This window comes from Macaca thibetana, chromosome 3, assembly GCF_024542745.1.
Source record: "Macaca thibetana thibetana isolate TM-01 chromosome 3, ASM2454274v1, whole genome shotgun sequence".
Taxonomy (NCBI): domain Eukaryota; kingdom Metazoa; phylum Chordata; class Mammalia; order Primates; family Cercopithecidae; genus Macaca; species Macaca thibetana.
The window spans coordinates 108,507,870-108,522,629 of NC_065580.1; the positions used below are offsets into that span (position 1 = coordinate 108,507,870).

A 14,760-nucleotide genomic window follows, 5' to 3' on the forward strand; every position below is an offset into this window, starting at 1 on the left:
CAGAAGCCCAACTGGCTTCAACTCTCAGTTTCCTTTAGTTCTTTGAGCATATGTGAGACAGTTGACTTAAATCATTGTCTAGTAAGTCCAATATCTGAGCTTCCTCAGGAATGGTTTCCATCAATTTCTTTGAGACTTCAGAGGCTACACATGAGTAAATGCAATTAAATCCACAATGTGATGACCCTACCTATTCACCAGAATGTATAACATTTAAAAAGGAAAAGAAAAAGGAAGAACACAAAACACAAATGAGTACAGTAAGTGTTGGCAAAGATGCAGAGTAACTGAAATTTTCATTCAGGGCAAGGGCATGTATAAATTAGTAAAACCTAAAAACTATTGGGCAGTGTCTATTAATATTGAATATATTGAATATATACCCTCTGCATAGTAACACTACTTCTAGGGATCTTCCAAAATCAAATGTGTAACTATGTGCATCATAAGACAGGTACAAGAATATTCATAGCAGCGTCATTTGTAATTACCCCAAACTTTAAATGATCTACTGTCAGACAACAATAGAATAGACAAAAAATTTTGGAATTATATACAAAAATGAAAACGAAACTATTATATTCTTTAATATGGATTAATCTTACAAATATAGTATTAAGCAAAAAGAGCCACATAAGAGTACATATTATGTATGACTACTTATAAACATTCGAAAGCAGGCAAAACTAATTTGATGGTAGGATTCAGAATTGTGCCTGTGCATAGGGGTATAATGACTAAGACTGAGCATGAGGAAAGCTTCTATATTGCTGGTAAACATTTAAAATTTTGGTATGGGGTGGTAGTTACACAAGTTTGTTCACACTGTCACTAAGACAAGCACTTATGATTATTGTATTTTGTATATGTGTTATCCTTTAAAAGGTTTTCGCATCTACCAGTTTATAGAAGTTTTTAAAATTGTATTTTATCAATTTTGGCAAGGATACAGGGAAAAATTGCTCAAATACTAGGAGTGGGAATGTAAGTTAGAACAACTACTCAGGGGAGCAAATCAGTGAAATCTATTAAGGATTTACATCGTGCATACTCTATGATCCAGTACATTCTCATGTTGGTATCTGTACTCTAAAGAAATACCTGGACCTAAGTACAAAAAGACACCTACATAAATGTTTATGGAACCATTACTTCTCACAGTAATATTAATAAACAAATATAGGAGGGTGGGGGAATGGTACATTAATTATATATATGTGTATATATATACATATTGGTTCTGAGGACATGCAGCATTTTCAGAGAATGAGGTAGATTTATATACAGATATGGAAAGATTTCAATGCTGAGTGTAAAAAAACATCTACACCTGCAAATGCACAGGATCTAGGAGTCATCATCTACAGATTGGGTTTGTAATTAGGGCCTAAAAGGTATACAAACATAATTTGTAACGTTTAAGCTTTTTTTTTTTTGCATGGACATAGTCTTGTGTAATTTAAAATTAATATCGACACTTATAATGACTTTGGAAAAATATACAAATAATGAAACGGGGATCCAAAGAATGTTCACTGTATACCTCTGTACTTCTAAAAATGTGTATAACTGTAGCATCTATTGGGAGAAAAGTTTAATTAAATTTTAAATAAAACAATAAAAGGTGCCTAACTTCGTGTGAAAACAGACACAGAATCAAATGTGACTACCCCTTAGAGATGTTGGTTACGAACTAGGAGCGCAGAGAAAAGGTATCCTAAATAGGTCTGGGGGAGGTGAGAGTTAGAAGAGGTGACTCTTGAACTAAGTACCGGCATAGAAATGGTTTGCCCTGTTTTCATTCCTGGAGGGCTCAGCATGAGATGCCCAAGGGGCCCTGAAACCCATTTCCATGACATTTTCCCACGAGCTGGAGCATAAACCCCCATCGAATGACTGAAGGGAAGCGGAAGGCGCAGAAACGCGGACGAAAAGGAATCCGACGCTTGTTAAATCGTGTGATGCAAAATGCGGGAAAGTCCAACCAGCTCGGTGTTTCAAAGCTGGAGTCCAGATTTCCCACCCATTCCTACAGGCAGGCCGGCCCGCCCTCTCCCTCCTTTCCGCGTTGCTTACTGGTCAGTAGGAGATTGACAGGTCATTTGACCAATAGGTTGGCTCCTCTACGGAGGCGCTCGGGAGCCAGTCGGGTCTTTGGTCCCTCGAGCGAGATGCGAACTCTGTGCGTCGACGTCAGCGTGCTGACGTCACGGGCCGGAGGTCCCGGGGCTGCTGGGTGCGGGCGGTGGGCTGCACGTCGCCCGCCGGACTGTGTCCCGGGTCCCGCCCCGCCAAGCCCCGCCCCTCAGGCCGGGGCGCGACCGCTGAGCCGCAGTTCCCGGGCCAGCCTGGGGCGGCCGGCCAGGAACCACCCGTTGAGGTAGGCTGGGTTTCTCGTTCCCCTATTTGACAGGTTGGAAAACTGAGTCTCTTGGGTCAGATGACTTGCATGGGGGCGTACAGGGGACCCGCGGACGGAGGCCATAGCCCACTCCTGTTCTGTTTACTGAGTCCTGCGCGAGCCTCCGGGGGAGGAGGGGCGAGGCAGGCTGTGCTCATAATGGACACAAGAGTGAAGTTGCAGAATGCTGAGTCCCGCTGCTCCCACGGCTTGGGCAGGGATTCAGCGATGGATATAGGTAGCGGGAGTGTCCCCATTGCTGCAGCCTGCGGACCCTGAGGAATCCCCAATGGGGTCGTCCCCGTGCTGGCGCCATGGGCCCTCCAGAGGGACCAAGAATTTGTGACTGGGTGTAATGCGTGGGTTGTCCAGACACAGGCGGTTGTGAGTCTCTTCTATTCATTGAGAAAAGTCGTGTTCAAAAAAAAAAAAAAAATGAAAGCACGAATCATGAATGTTCTCGCTGTGGTTTCAGTTCACTGCTTCGCCTACTCATAGATATCTCGCCATTGTTTGAAATTTTAGTTGCTTGATTACTTTTTATTTAGGGTTAGGGATTTTTTCCCCCTCTCTTTTAGTTCAAACATGGGTCGACATTGTGGAACTTTTCTTTGTTCACTATGTCATTTGTCTTCTATTTCACAGATGGAATCACTGAATTCAACACTTGTACTAGTTTGGATAAGTTTAGCAAGGTAACAAAGTAACGGGTCTAACTAAATCTTTACTGGAATTAGTCCAGTTTGCTGCATTTCCTTGTTAGGTGGAGTTCTGAAAGGTAATTCCCATCTATATACCATCTACCCATACGCCTCTTTATAGAAGCAGGATCTCACAAAACAACTTATGGTATCCTTGTTTTATTTACGGATTCTGGTAATTAAAGTGGTGGATTATTCGTGTTCATAAAGTGAAAACGTGTACAATATGTTGTCATGCAGAAGTCACCCTCTTTAAAATCTAGCTGTCTCAAACATTGGTCTTTTAAAACAGCATTATTGCATTGCCTAAAACTGCATGAAAGAAATGAAATTAAACAGCCTCTGAGGGATATTACCTTACTTATGTTCACAGAAGGATGGTAATTAACATCATTTGGATTTATTCATTGGACAGTTTATCTGAGTGATTATCTATGCCATCCATTGTTTTAGGTGTTAGAGATTGAGTAGTGAGCAATTTAGATAAGGCCCCTACCCTCAAAGATTTTAACTTTTGATGGAGAATATAATACACATGTAAATCAAAAAGACAAGCTTAGATAGTAATTAATGTCAGAGAAGGTATTACTGGGTAGGGAGCTTGAGAGTGACTGGGTTGTGTGGAGAAATGGGGTGGTCAGGAAAGACCTCCATGAGGAGGTGACATTTTGGGTGATAGCTGAATGTTTAGCTGAGTCAGCCATGAGAAAATGGGCTGGAAGTTTCTAGGCAGATATAAACAGTGTAAAGGAGCTAAAGGAAGAGTGAACTTGGCATGTTGCAGGGACAAAGGGAACCTTTGAGTGAACCTAGGGAAGGGTGAGGTGAGGGGACAGTGGTCAGAGGTGGCACTGGAGAAGTGTACAGGGATTGGATCATCTTGTATCCCATGTGAGAATTACAGGCAAGCAAGGGAAAGATAATTTGTATATTGCAAAGTCTTGTTTTCTTTTAGTGATACTCATAAACTCTAACCAACTTTCTGCTTTGTTTTGGTTATGAAATCATTGCAGTAATTCATTGTGTATATATTTTTTCTCCAGAGGCCCTCTGAATGAAAAGATCTTGTTTCCTTCAGCACCTTATCTTATGTAGTTTGTGTCCTTTCCATTGTTATATGCAGAACTCAAAGTCTTTGCTTTTTCTTCAGCTCCCTTTTAATCCTTTCTACTTCCAAGCATGAATCCTCTTTCTTATTACCTGTACCTGCCTTCCACTTGGAAAGCAGTGGCAGTCTGTCTCTGCTCTTCTCCAAGCCAAATTCTAGGAAGCTGCATTGGCAAGTGGATTATTGTTCTTCATTAGAACTTGTATTACTGACCAGAAACGTAATGCTTGCCTTTATTTAGTACCTATGATATGCCAGGTATGTTATATACATTCTATTCCTTCCAACATGTTGCAAAGGAAAATATTAAGCTTTTTTGATAGTGAAGGAAACTTACACTTCAGCTACTGAGCTAGTACTGATGGAGCTTGGATTTGAACTCCCATTAGCTTTACTCCAAAGCCTAATTCATTCTACCCCACCTCCCATTAACCCCCAACCTCACAACCCTGAGCAGCAGCAAGTCTCTATTACTTAAAATTATGTTTTATGATGTGGCATTTTAGAGATCACGTGATTCACCCCCTTAATTTAGCGATCATGTGATTCACCCCTCTTAGTTTAGAGCTGGGGCTGTGGAGGCCCAGAGAAGGTCAGTGAGTTTTAAAATAATGCACCTAATGGCCAAACTGGTATCAAATTTTCGCCCTGCTCATTTTCAGGCTAGTGTTTTTTCTGCTATATTTCCTTCATGAAAGTCCCCTATCAATATATTTCTGTATATATAAAAATATAATATTTCAACAGCATGAATTTATTGTCCACAAACTTGTAAAAGTTAATTTTAAAAAGATGAGACGTTGCTTCTTCTTGGGCTACGATAATCCTTTGCCTTATTTTCCTTCCCTTTTCTGAAGAATGAACAGGTATAAACTTTCTGGATGAATCTGATTTCTGTTAATAGAAAGCTGTGGTTTAAAAATGACTTTTAACATTTTGTTTTAATTTTAGAAATGTTTGAAAAGGAGTTTAAAATGTGTTACTATTTTCCTAGCCTTAACTTTATGCTTAGAAGTATTGTCTAGAGTTTGCTGACTCATAGTTTCTCTTAGCAAGTAGAGTTTCTTCCTGTTATTGAGGAAGCCCTTAGGTCAGTGATATAACTTCTTTTTCTTAGTAATATGTTATGTTTAAAAATAAGTCAAAATCAGTTTATAAATTAATGTGATTGAGCATGCTGTTAACAGTGGTCTTAAAATTTAAAAATACGCATTATTTATTTCTAAGGTTTGCATATTTTAGTAATTATGAGTGGAATATGGTAGACAAATAACAACAGACTAATAAATAGCTTAATTTACTTTCTGTATGTCTTTTTGACTCTCCTGTAACTTAATAGAATTTATTTTTTTCTTTAGAATAATTTTAATGGAATTAGTATCTTCTTTTTTAAATATTGGAAGGTACTTAAGTTTAAGCAAAAGAGAGTTTTTGCTCTTTAGGCCAAAATATCAAAACTAGACATTCTGACTATCTCTGTTCTTTAAAATTGTTCATGCAATTGATGCCCATATTCTGAAGACCCAGGTCATCATGATTTGACCTCCATCTTTTGCCATGAGCCCAGTGCCCCAAATTGGACTCCTGGTCTTTGCCTCAGGCTTTCCAGCTTCAGTGCCATTACTTGTTCTGCTTGGAATGCCCTCTGGATAGACAAATCCAGCCAGCCAAAATTCTACCTGTCCCTCTAAGTCCACTCAAATGCTGCTTTATCAATAAAGCATTTCCTGTGTCTCTATAACAGAAGCCTTCTTTTCTCATAGCACTTTTGGGAGCATCTCTTTGACACCAGTTACCAGTCCTGATAGCATTGGTATTGCACTATTACATACACAGGTGTTAAAATATATGTTGACTTGAGCTTAAAAGACTTGACAATTTGTGTTATACATGCACAGTTTTTTGCAGATTGTAGAGCTCTGTTATTTTATTTACACTTTTATCATCTTATCTTTGAGAGACAAACTGTTAGGCTTTTCTCAGCTTTGATTCCACAGAACCTGTTTTCTGTTGTAGTTAAGGGTCTGCCTTCTGCAGTTATCAAGAGGTCCTTTGAGAGAACTCATGTCTTTGGGCTATAAATGCTGAAGGCACACGGTCACGAATAAAATCAGTGTTCGCTGTGTTTATGGTATTGGAAAATACTAACAATGATTTCCACTTTTTAATATTAGAGATGAGAAAACTGAGGCCCAGAGAGATTAGCCCTGTGTTACTTGCAGTGCTAGGCTAAGAAGCCTGGTCAGTACCCCTGGTTCATGGCTGCAAGGGCTTGTAGCAGGCCGTCATCAGTTCTGATGTCCTGTGTTGGAACTCCCGGCAGCCTCTTACACGATATATCAGTACAGCTCAGGCTTTTTCAGTTGTTTTGCTTGCTTTATTTGTGAGCTGACCTGGATCCGGAAGATACTTCTTGTGGTGAATCAAGATTAAAGCTTTAACTCTCACCAGGAATCCCTGACTCTGAGCTATTTAAGCCTGGAGGATCTTCCTGAACAAGCGGTATGGAATCAAGTTCAGTAGGCTCTTTAGTTTAAAACCCTTCTCTTCTTCCTCTCTAGTTACAGTTTTCAAAATAGTATTGTGAGACTAGCGAGCAGCCTCAGTGTATTCAGTCTGGAGTTTGGAGGAATTTGGCCCAGGACCTTCCAAGTTGCTGTAATCATAGGTTTCTATGTCCTATATTTTCCAGGACAGTATACTTTTCAAATACTGTGCATTATTGCTCACCAAAGTGTGTTCTTGTTTGCTGCTTGTTTCAGGAAAATATATTATCAGAATTATTTTTTAAAATTAAGCATTTATTAAATTAATGATGTGGAAACTGAATTTCAAGTACCTTTTGCTATTTTAATTGTATGTTAAATTCCTCAAAGGTAACACAGAGGGCATCAAACTTTTCTCTAGCTGAGGGGAGGAACACCAGCCAAGACTTGCCTTGGGCGTTGGTGGTAATAACTGATGCATACTGAGGACTTTCTTTGTGCCAGGAGTTGTTCTAAATGCTTTATGTCAGGGCTTCTGTGCCTCAGCGCTGTTGATATTTTGGGCTGGGTGATTCTTTGTTGGGGGCTGTTCTGTGCGTTGTAGGATATTTAGCAGCATCTCTGGCCCCTACCCACTAGATGCTAGTGGTACCTTCTCTAGTCATGACAACTAAGAATGCCTCCAGACATTGCCAAATGCTTCAGGTCTTGACGGGTGAGGGAGGGGGAGTACACAATCCTCCTCACCACACTGTTGAGAACCACTGTTTTTTATAAACTGATTGATTCCTTACAGCAACCCTCTAAGGTAAGTTGTAGTATAATTGTCCCTGGTTTACAGAAGAAGAAACGTAGGCATAGAGAGGTTAAGTAACTTGTCTAAGGTTATACAACTAGTAAGCAGCAGTACTGGAATGTGAAACGAGGAAATGCTCTTTCTGAGCGCTCACCCAACACAGCTGACTCAGACTGGCCACCAACTATTAGGGCTTCACAGACCCTGTAAGCCAGGAGGAATAATAAATGCTGGCAGGGACCAGGCAGAGCTGGGAGTGAGCAAGGTGGCTGGGTGGCAGACGGGTAAATGGGGGAGTATTGCCACGATTGCCTGTTTTTATAGAGGAACAAGAAATCTGGATTTTATTTATGTGAAAAGCTCACATCTTTAATATTGCAGTTAATTCAGTGTTTAAGAAACATTGTGTTCAAGATCAGCCTGGCCAATATGGTGAAACCTCGTCTCTACTAAAAATATAAAAATTAGCTGGGCATAGTGGCAGGCGCCTGTAATGCCAGCTACTTGGGAGGCTGAGGCAGGAGAATCACTTGAACCCAGGAGACGGAGGTTGCCATGAGCCAAGATTGTGCCACTGCACTCCAGCCTGGGTGACAGAGCAAGACTCTATCTCAAAAAAAAAAAAAAAAAAAAAAAAAAAAAAAGAGAAAGAAACATTGTGCAAGCCAACAAATACCATCACCTCTGTAGGGACAAGATTTGGTCCCAGGCTGTTAGCTTGTAGCCTTCTTTGTGTGGACTGCAGCAGTGTGACGCTAAAAGGAAGTGTGCATTCATTTGATTTAGGAAATGAGGTGGATTCTATGTGGAGGGCAAAAGATCCTCTTTGTTGAAGACTGGAAATGAAGGTGGGTGAGGTGGGGCTTCTGGACTAGAAGGGGCCATCCAGCCCACTCTGAAATTTGAATGCTCCGCAGACTCAGTTTGAAAGTTACGTACTCCTCCTAACTTTGAAAAGTGTTATTCATAACTATTTCTTTCATGACCTCCATTTGTCTGGGTGTTAAAATAGATATTTTATAGGACACTGAGAAAATGTCATTTCTGGAGTTGACCAGCTGTATCCTGGAGAAACCACAGCCACACCTTTTTGTTGACAGCCAGTAACCAGTGGAGTCCATGTTTGTTCTCTTTGAACGACGAGGCTCTCTGCCAGCTTTTTAGAAGCAATGGACTCTTGCTGGCCTTTGGAACATTTTCCTTGTCCTCAGGACCTAACCTCCTCAGTCAAGCCTGCATGCCCTTGGTGTAAAAGGCAGGCGCACACTCCCATGCTGACTTCCTGGCACTCTGTGCCATTCCAGCTTTCCATTCCGGCTGCACTTCCTATGACTCCCTCACATGGGGCCTCTCCAGATTGTCCAGCTCCTTGCTGTTCACAGACCTGCTTGTGCTTCTCTTTTTAATTTAGTCTACCCTTTCCTTGGAACATAAATTTTCGTTTCTTTGAAAGTCTCATTTTCTCTGAGGCCAGCCTTTTCATTAAGCCTTTCTGGTCATACACACCAGAAGTTCAGTCTTCTTTGTATTATAATTATCTTTGACTCTGATTTCTAATTATTTATGTAACTGTATTACCTCCTTTATCAGACTCATTCAAGCTTGATAAAGGAGGTAATACAGTTACATAAATAATTAGAAATCAGTTATTTAAGATTGAGGATCAGTACCATGTCTTCCATTTTATTTCCCGCATAGTATTTAGCATGGTGTTTTACTTATGGAAGATGCTCAATAAATATGTCCATTTGTTTGGGTTAGATGGGTTCCTACTCATGTAGTGATTTCTTTCTGTTTCTCTATAATTGTATTCATTTTTGTAGTGTGTTGTTAGAATGACTTCACTAAATAGCATTCAAAATATATTGGAAAGAAAGATTACCAATTTAGTTAATTTGGGAGAGTTGGGAACATTTTTATTAATTAAATAAAAATATTATTGGCTTATTTAATATACTGCTGACCCTTGAATAACACAGGTTTGAACTGCACAGGTCCAGTTGTATGTGAATTTTTTTCATAAATCAGGGACCTGACCTAAAATAGTTTTCACAGCATGCCCTGTATGCTGGTCGTCCTGGAACCAATTCCCTGTATATACCAAGGGAGGGCTGTACTATGTTGAAACTCCAACCATATATGTAAGTTTTTCTCACCTTAGTTAGCAAGTACGCAGATGACTTTGTACTTTCATACAGTGATAGTTGCAATTTTTAAACTAATTGAATGCCTAACACATGCCAAGCATATCTTTAGGTGCTTAGAATATAGAATGTTCTCTAGGAGTTTTCAGTATAGTGCTGAGAAGAAGATGTGAACAATATGTGAAACGTGAAAGACTGGAGGTGCTCTTAAAGAAAGGTATGTGGAATTTATATTATACATAGGTGGTCAGAGAAAGTTTCATTGAGGAAGTGATACCTAAGCTACCTTGAACAATGAATAGGCTTATTTTTGCTGTTAATATGATAGTTTGGTGTTCAAGGTAAAGGCATTCCAGGAGAGGGAGAACTGGGGCAAAGGCAGGATGGTGAAACTTCCTGTGTTAGTCCATATGTGTCGCTTCCGATAGGTACCTTAGGCTGGATAATTTTAATGAAGAAAAGAGGTTTAATTGGCTCACAGTTCTGCGGGCTATACAGGAAGCATGGCTCGGCTTTTGGTGAGTCCTCAGGAGGCTTACAATCATGGGAGAAGGAAAAGCTGGAGCAGCATACCACATGGCAAGAGCGGGAGCGAGAGAGAGAAGGGAGATGCCACACATTTTTAAACAAGCAGATCTCACACGAACTCAGAGTGAGAGCTCACTCATCACCAAGGGGATGGTGCTAAGCCATTCATGAGGGATCCACCCCCATGATCCGAACACCTCACCCCAGACTCCACCTCCAACACTTGGAATTACATTTCAACATGAAAATTGGAGGGGACAACCGTCCAAATTCTATAACGTCCTGTGCAGGGGAACTGAAAATGGTAAGCACTGGGTGAGGGAAATGGTATTTTGAGTAGAGGAATGAATGTTTTGGAGATGAATAAGACTGAATTGTTGGAGTAATGTGGGTGAGGGATGATTAGGAAATAGTGAAGGAAACTGATGAGAGATAGTAAAGGGATGGAGTTGGTCACCATTCTGACTCTTTGGAGGATAGAGTCAGCAGCAGAATCAAATTTAATACATTTTCATTAGACAAACTGTAAAGAACATTTTACTGATTATTATTGGTTATTCTTACCTTAAACATTTTAAAGTACTTATAGGCAGCATATCTACTATATATATGCATTATATCTACTATATATATGTATTATATATAGTATATATATGTATTATATATAGTAGATATGCTGCTTATATGTCTGTATCTCCATAGTCATAATTTATTGCTTGTTTTGTTGCATTATTTGAGAGCAAGTTTTTCAAGAATGGTGCTAGTTTCAAACCTTTGTTGAGAGCCTTATGAAATTAAAGAGATCCTACTACTTTTATTGTATTCTCTGCCTCTGTAATGTGCTCTGAGTCTGTTCTCATTATTAGACTGTAAGGCACACTTTATTTTCTGAGTATTTTAGCCTGTAGTTGAATTGAGTCTTGTGATTAGTTGCCTTTGTGTGATTCTATTTTCTGAAACATGAGTTAGGCTGATGGTAAAGGGGATCACGAGGTTACTTCTATTGCTGATCTTCTTGAGGGTCTGATTTTCTCTATGACTGCCTAAGAAGTCTTTTCTTTGTTTTTGTTTTGTTTTGTTTTGTTTTTTTGAGACAGGGTCTTGCTCTGTCGCCCAAGCTGGAGTGCAGTGGCACAGTCTTGGCTCACTGCAACCTCTGCCTCCCAGATTCAAGTGATTCTCTTGCCTCAGCCTCCTGAGTAGCTGGGATTATAGGTGCCCACCACCAAGCCCAGCTAATTTTTTTGTATTTTTAGTAGAGACAGGGTTACACTGAGTTGGCCAGATTGGTCTCGAACTCCTGACCTCATGATCTGCCCACCTTGGTCTCCCAAGGTGCTGGGATTACAAGTGAGCCACCACGCCGGGCCAGAAGTCTTTCAGAGAAAAGGATACTGGTGAATTTTAAAACTTAGGCATCAAGATTTTGAGATTGACTTTCCCTATCTGTCACATGTGCCAAGCTTTGGACTACAAACCTTTATCTGTGGTATGATTCATACTTTCTTTTTGGACTTATGTGCTGTTATTATATATCACATCGTGGGAGATAATGTGTGTAACTTCTGCCTGTTGGTGGATACCTCTGGCCATACATGTGAATGGCACACCTTTCATTAACCTGCTCTATTTTGTGACATAGGGTGTTGGTCTCAGCTGTCTCTGGGGGCAGTTGATGTTACATCTTCCCTAGCATTGCTGTTAGTGTGCCACTTCCACCAACTAAGAGCCACCAAAGGGACAGTGAGTAGAAGATGGCTCTGTCAACTGGAGTGACATTTTCAGGAACACTTATCTCCCACATTCTTGAGGAGTTTTATGTTGTTGAATGAAAAGAAACCTAGCTTGTCTATGAATAGCTGTGCTGGCTTTGCTGACTACTTACCAGCTGGCCCCTGGGAATTCAGCTTCTGTTTAGAAAGCTGAACAGAAAGATAGGTCTGGGGAGGCATTGAAGAATGTGTGATGAACACACATTCTTTGGGATGAAGGATAGTTACTAAAAGAAGAGTACACTTTTAGTCACTTGCCTATGATTCCTAGGAGAGCAGTGAGCTCACCGCCGTTGATACTATTGATTTTCAGATCTAGATTAATAAGATCTCAAGTCCTGTGCTGAAAGTTGACAGCATTTATTTGAAAATTGCTTGTAGTAAGTATTGAAGGAATGACATCATGTGATGCAGAGATGTCCTCATATGCATTGGAAAATATTTCAAGTTCCTTAATTGAGGGACCTTCACCTGTCTAGATAGTAATATGACTCTTGACTCCTTCATTGCCAAAGCTGGTGATACATCTCTAAGATGAAGTTTTAAATATTCATAGATAATATTTATATGTACACTGAGGAGCAACACAACTCCTCGGGTGCTGGTCTGCTGATGGTTGACAGAACTAATGAGTCAAAATTGGCAAAAATAGTGGTAACTTTGCACTAGCCATCAGGTATTTTATAACTGATGTATTGTGTGATTTTTTAGGAAAGCTAAAAGTAGATTTTGTTATGGGGGACCAAAGAAAAGTTCTGGAAAAAGACAGTCAACAATTAAAAAATCAGCAGTATTTTGTACTTGTGGAAGTGACCTTATTAGTCTCCTAAAGGAAAAATTGGGTTACAAATAGCTCTGTGACCTGGAAGATTAAAACAAAGGAGTTTCTAGGTGAGCTGTGGAGAAAATACAGCTATATACTGCATAACAACATTTAGGTCAACGACGGACTGCATATATGATGGTGGTCCCATAAAATTATAATACCATATTTTTACTGTATCATTTCTGTGTTTAGATATGCAAATACTACTTCTCGTTGTATTACAGTTGCTTACAGTATTCAGCACAGAAACATGCTGTACAGGTTTATAGCCTAGAAGCAATAGGCTGCACCATATAGCCTAGGTGTATAGTGGACTCTACCATCTAGGTTTGTGTCAGTTAACACTGTGATAATGAGGAAGCTACCTAATGACACATTTCTCAAAGTGTATCCCTGTCATTAAGTGACACATGGCTATATTTAAGTTTAGGAGTTAGAGCCAAAGCTGAGAAAGGCAGGGGGGAAAGGGCTGCAAAATCAATTTGAACACCAGGAGAAATCCACTATGAGGAGAATAAAAGGTTGGAGACAATAGAAGCTGGAGGAAGGTAGCTGTAGAGACCCCGTTTCAGTTACTTTGGGCTACCTTACAGCAGCTTCTAAAAAAAAAAGAGAGAAACAAATGAAAGAATATTCTTAATCCCCAGGGCCCATCTTGAGAGAGACTTGCACTAAACGAGTGATGAGATCCAGCTCCAACATGCCAGCTGGCTGACTCAGCCCATGCTAGTGAAATAACTGACTACCAAGTTGTTGACCCCTGCAGGGTTGATGAGCTAACAAGTGTTTCGTACCACCCAACATTACTGGGCAGCTGTATGGCATCTTCCCATTTTGCCAACCTGTAGTCTATGGAATGACCTATATACGTTGTCAAATGCCTTTCCTCTTTCTGGCTTGCTCTTCTTTCCCTGGACCAAGCAACAGTCCTAATGTCATGGTTATTGTCAATAATATATACTTGATTTTTTCCCCTCTCTTCAGTCATTCCCTTGTATTATTTATGTATCTTCCCTATTGGCTAGTTGTAGGTTCTGCTGAGAGCATGAGACCTTTTGTATTACCTTTGAACCATTTTAAATGCTTGTGTGGTGTTACATTTCTTTGGTTTTCAACGCTTACGGTTTGCTAAAATGGGAACTCTTAGTGAACTTACATAGGACCCACTTTATAATTGTTTTCTGTTCTATAAATAGATACCATTTATTAGTTTTTGTTTTTTTTTTTTTCATTTTTATGGCATAGAAGAATATTCTTATTTCTGCATATTTTATGTTTTAAAATTTCATCTCTATGCTCCCCTGAATTCCTGATTCATATCCAGCTGCTTACTTTATCTCGACTTGGATATTAATAAGCATCTCATGCTTTATGTCTAAACTGAACTGATATTCTTGCTCAAAACTGCCCCTTCTTTAGCTTACCACTTTCACTAAATAGCACATCCATCCTTCCAGTTCCTCAAGCTCTACATCTTGCGGTTCTGTTTTAGTCCTCGTTTTCTCCCATACCCCATGGCTAATCTGTCACCAAATGCTTTGGGCTCCTTATTTAGAACCAATCTATTCTCATCCCCTCTACTGCCCTCACCCTATTCTATGGAGTCAGTACATCATCTCTCTCCTGAATTATTGCCGCTGTCTCCTGCATAAACCTGCATAAACAGGTTTCCCCACGTCTATGCTTTTTTCAGCAGAGCAGCCAGAGAGCCTGTTAAAACTTAAGCTCATTATTTTTCTCTTCCACTGAAAATCTTCCAGTGTCTTCCCATCTCATTCAGAGTAAGACTTTACAGTGGCCCATACACAAGGCCCAGCCCTTTGTTAACTGATCTGTCATCATCTGATGTTCTTCCCCTCTCTCACTTGGCTCCAGCCTCGCTGGCCACCTGGCTGCACTCCTCTGTGACCATCTCCACCTCTCCTCAGAACTTTTGCCCCTGTTCTTCCCTCTATCTGAAGTGTCTTTCCTCATATCTACCTGGCATTTCTCCCTTAT

General features: G+C 40.1%; 1 protein-coding gene across 1 annotated transcript in view; it reads left to right on the plus strand.

The window, feature by feature from the left end:
- Positions 1-2,164: 2,164 nt before the first annotated feature.
- STARD3NL (STARD3 N-terminal like) overlaps positions 2,165-14,760 on the plus strand; it is a 52,739-nt gene continuing 40,143 nt past the window's right edge. The window contains exon 1 of the mRNA XM_050783335.1: positions 2,165-2,380. The gene's annotated coding sequence lies outside the window, so the exon portion shown is untranslated. The remainder of the gene's footprint in view (positions 2,381-14,760) is intronic.